At 36.3% G+C, this 5,292-nt stretch overlaps 1 pseudogene across 1 annotated transcript; it reads right to left on the minus strand.

The window, feature by feature from the left end:
- Positions 1-248: 248 nt before the first annotated feature.
- Positions 249-4,525, minus strand: LOC307194651 (zinc finger CCCH domain-containing protein 15-like; annotated as a pseudogene). Its single transcript has one exon. The product of its transcript is annotated as a zinc finger CCCH domain-containing protein 15-like (transcript).
- Positions 4,526-5,292: the final 767 nt, after the last annotated feature.

Below are 5,292 nucleotides of genomic sequence, written 5' to 3' on the forward strand. Positions count from 1 at the left end.
TGATCTCATCTAGACCTTAAGTAAAATGAAACTAGAGAAGGGTCAGTATTTCCTTATTTTTATCCCTGGTACCAAAGTGTCTAGCACATCATGGATGCTTAATTGATCATCTGATGAACAGAAGACTCTTAAGTTAACAAGACATCTGAGACAGTTTTCAATATAAGCCTTATTATTTTTAACGGCAGTATAGTATTCCATAATACAAATGTGCTATAATATTTTAAACTATTTTCTATTGATGGATATGTAAGGTTTTTTCTATTCTTTGACTATTACAAACAATTCAGAAATTGTTCATTAGGATGATTATTTATGTCAGATAGATTCCTGAAGATGGAATGTTTAGCTCAAAGTCACAAATGTTTTAAATTTTGAGAGACACAAGTGATATGGTTCTTCACCTTTCTGGGAGAATCACAGAATCATTTGACAATCTGATGAAAACTAATATACCCTCTCCTAGTAAACTGTACAAGTGCCCTATGTAATCACTGAAGCTTCTGGGTACAACACCTAGTTAAGAACCCCTGCTTTAGAGTGTTACATTAACTACTGAAGTTGATTTTGTCACAAATGATCTCGACTTTTACCTGCAGCATGGTCTGCCAGCTTTCCTTTAGAAAGCAGATGTTCTCTGAAAGGAGAATTATGAGATCTTGAGATACCACATGCTAATTTGCCCCCATGCAAATTTTAAGCTCAGTTTACCCAATTTCAAAGGCAAATACTTCCGTGTCAGTGCACTCGTATGACCGTAAGAACTCCTATACTTTGTCACATTAAAATCCCCAGTTAAGCCATGATTTTCTTATTTTCTTCTCAAAGTTTCCCTAACTGTTCCAGCCACAGTGATATTACCAATTTTTTTCTTAAGAAAAAGGGGAGCACAGTCTGTTTCCACTCAGATTGCATCAGGTTGGATTAAGTAAGAACTTGAAGGTTGCCCAGCCCAAACATAAGAGTTGCACTGAGTCATAAAAGAGAATTCCAAGTGAAGACAGTTACTAATAGCTAGGAGAATGCTTGGTGAGCAGACATGCAGAACCTGATCTCCCAGTGCCCAATGAGGGGACTCGGACCAGCCCCAACCGGGGCAATTGGGTCAAAGAAATTGTTGTTTTATAATTCTGAGTCAAAACGAGAAACTTGAGGTACTTGGGACACTAGCATTGAGTGTCTCTCTTCCACACGCATACCCCAATTCTTCTGTTCTCTAAGCTAGCTCATTTTTCTTAAAAGAATAAAGACAAAATTTCAATAGTCCTCCTCTCCAATTTCAGAGAAAACAAAGCCTGAACTGGAATAAGAGATGTATGTTTCAGCTGTCTTCAGGAGGAAGGATGCTTTTCTTTAAGGAACTGTGACTGATTTACATAAGAAAAAGTGCTCTTGGTTTACTCAGCTACAGATGATTGAGGCCTTTCCTCCTTCACTTCTGAAGGAGGAATATTTGGACATCGCAGAGAACTGATTCTGACATCTTTAGAGAGTGGAATCACTTGGCTGGGTTCATTTCCTGGCTTCTGTGTTTTTATAGCACAGAGTTTCAAAGACATGTAAAGCCAGCACGCACTTAAAATTCTCGGTCTCTATCAAAACAAATCTGCCATTTAGCTTCACTTTTTCAGCGAGGCTCATTACAGTCCTAAACTTGAACCTCATTAGAGAATAAAATCTACACCTGTCTTTAGATCGTTCCTAAAAACTAACTCTCTTATTTGTTTGTAAATGCTATTGTACACAAACTTGAAATTCATAATTAATATTATTGAGTAAAAATGTTACCAGATGCTTTTAAACTATGAAAGAAAAAGTGTGTAATTTTTCTCCTCATCGCTCTTTAAGAAATCAAATTGAAGTTTAATTCAGGTAGGAAACAGGTTAATGACAATAAAAAAGTTTAATCTAGACCCTTGTTATGCAAAGGGTGTTTATTGCATCAACAGTGTCAATATCACCTGGGTGTTGATTAGAAATGCAGAATCTAGAGCCCTACTGGAGATCTACCTACTCTTGATATGCATTTTTTTAAGATTCCCAGGTAATTTGCATATACAATAAAGTTTTATTTTTATTGTTTTGGATTTCAATGTATCAAGGTCTTTATTTACAACTTTATTGGCAAAAAAGAAAAGGAATAGTTTAAAACAGTTTAACACAGGGCATTGCAGCTGATCCTGGCAGACTAATGAAGTTTCATTTTAAATGTCCATCTAATTGTCCAAAGATATACAATACTGAATCTGCATACACAGTTTCCTTTATGAAGTACAGGCTCATATCTTAGGCAGCCTTTTGAACATATAAATACAAAGGGAAGAAAATCACTCATTAAAAACTGCATTAAATGAAGGGTAATTTAAATTTATGTTGTCCTTCTAATAACACATACCCAATGAAAATCAAAAGCTGGAAAAGCAGTTACACTTCCTACTTGAGTGGACAGTTAAAACAATCAATCATTTTCTGCAATGACCATTATATTTTTAATTTATCATGAACTACTCTGAACTTACTATGAGATGTAGCCAAAGTCAGAAGACAAGATGTAGGGAGAATATTCCTTTTTTGGAGGAGAGTAAGCCCTCCAGAATCAGCATGGGAAACAAACATCCTGTTGAATTCTAGGTGGAAAAAAATTAATGTAGTCAATTTCAACTCATGCTGAGCTGGCTTAATTTTTTCATTGACTTGTTTGGTGTCATTCTTCTAAATCAAGTGTGTTTAATTCTTCTTCTAGTTCATCCAAATCTTCCCCAGTAAGAAGACTTCCGTCAACAGGAACAGAATCAATGGCTCCATTTTCCTGTCCCTCCCTTTCGTTGTCCTCTTCCAAATCACTTCTTTCACCATTTTCAGCCCTACCTCCGGAAGCTTCATGTAATTTGTTTTCATCCTTTTCTGAAGTATATGTGCTGAATCTTTCAAGACTGGCTACAGTAATACCTGTCTCATCTACATCTTTTGGGATGTACAGGCTTAAATCTATGTCATTTATGCTCACTGAATCATCAACCTCATCACCACCTGTTCCCTGGGTATAAAAGGTATCATCAGCTTCCTCCTCCTCATCGTCAACCAGTTCAGGACGAAATTCAAACACCTCACAACCACTAATCACTAATGCTTTCCCTGCTTTGAAGTCTGCTTTCCTTGTTTCTATATCTTGCTCAAGTTTATCAATCTTTTCTTGTCTTTTTCTCTTCTTCCATGCAAGAAAAGATTCTAACATAACTTTGGTAACATTTGGACCTATGGCAGAATGCTCTCTTTCAATTACATCTTCTAATGACATTTCATCTTCTTTTTCTTCTTTTTATCTTTTTTAAAGACAAACTCAGGAGAAAGTGCATGATGATACATGCAAATATTACCCCCTCTAGGGCATACCCCAAACCAGCCATATTTGTTGTTTTCAATAGCTTCAAGGAAATGCTTGCACACTATTTGAGTTTTTGGTTTTTTCTTTTCCACCTCACTGTGCTGCTTGTTTACTACTTCTTCCAGTTTTTTCTCATCCCAATTATCCACAGTATCTTTATCAAGCTCTTCATCTCTTGCATCAATGTAAACACTTCGCCTTTCACATTTTGTCTCCAGAGTCAAGTCATGAGAGAAATTACACTTATCTCCTTTAGTACACTGTCCTTACTTGAAGAATGCACATACCATGGATTTGGGATCTGCACCTTTACTTATTTTTTGAGCGGCAACTACAGGTTTGAACAACTCATTTAGCTCTTGCAATTCCTTCTTCTTGTCATCTTTCTTCAACTTCTTTTCAGCTTCACTTTATGCTACCTAAAGTGGATTTTGTTGACCAAATTTAACTTGATGAGTGACAGCCTTGATAAACTTCTGTTGCTTTGCTCCTTTCTTATTCTTTAGATCAGAAGTTTTGTCTTCGATAATCTTCTCCTTTTTCTGCTCCGCCTTTTTGCTGCCCCCAGCCTGAGCCTGTTTCTTGGGGGGCATGGCAGAGACAGGTGGCACCCGCCAGACTTAAACACAGCTGGACTCCCTCAGGGACTCTGGCCCTGCAGTAGGAGAAGGAGGAAGACGCCTACAATAAAGTTTAAGGAACACTGATCTAAGCCACCTTTGTGAAGCTATCTAGAGACACAAAATGTTTCATCCCTTAAAATGCACCATCCTGTGACTAACGCCAGCTACCACGGGTATTTACTGTCCTCAAGATTACAGCACTCCATGTAAATTCTCTGAGCTGGACAGGTTTGGAAGAACATGTCCTTGAAGGAATCTAATCAAAAACAGAAAGTCAAAAAGATACTCAAGTTCTTCATGGCTCTGTTAAGATCCTTGTGCAAAAAACATTACTGCAGAATGACCAAATAAAGACAAGAGTATGATTCAACTAAAACTACCAGTTTTAGTTGCAAAAAAGAAAATTAAGGGCTCAAAATAATGAATTAAAAACAGGCTCATTTTTTTTTACCTTATATATTTATATTGCTAATTTAATTTATTATTAATTAAAATTAGTATGTAATAACTTAATAACTTCAGTCCCCAAATAGTAATGCTAAATATTTTGTTGTTCTTTTTTTTCATTATAAATAGAGGGTCTGAGAAGCAATACTAAAACTTTGCTCATATAGTCAAAAATATCATCCAATGCCAGGTACTGCTTTAGGTATTTAAGATACAATCAGTAAAGAAAAAAAAAATTGTTCACTTTGGTGATGCTTACATTCTTGTGTGGAAACATCAGCAATAAACACCAACAAGAAGTAAATTGTATAGTAGGTTGGAAGTGATAAATGCCATAAAGAGCAGTGTTGGGAGTGGGGAGAAAGTTGCCATTTTAAACAGGACTATAAGTTGTGGAGGTACCATTTGGGCAAAACTTGAAGGAAGTGAGAAAGGCAGGAGAAAGTAGAGGAAAGCTTAATTGTTTTGACAGTGAATGATGCATGTAAATCTCTTCCATGTATTTACTATTTTTCTTTTTTCTTCCAGTTTCATTGAGATATAATTGACATAGAGCACTGTATAAGTTTATAGGGTAGAGCATAATGATTTGATTTACATGCATCATGAAATGATTACCACAATAAGATTAGTGAACCTCCATCACCTCATAGAGGTACAAAATAGAAATTAAAAAAAAAATGTCATGAAAAACCTAGGGGTGAAACAGGAATAAAGACACAGACTTAGTAGAGAATGGACTTGAGGCTATGGGGAGGGGGAAGGGTAAACGGTGACAAAGCGATAAAGAGGCATGGACATATATACACTACCAAACGTAAGGTGGATAGCTAGTGG

The sequence above is a fragment of the Stenella coeruleoalba genome, assembly GCF_951394435.1.
Source record: "Stenella coeruleoalba genome assembly, chromosome: 11".
Lineage (NCBI taxonomy): Eukaryota > Metazoa > Chordata > Mammalia > Artiodactyla > Delphinidae > Stenella > Stenella coeruleoalba.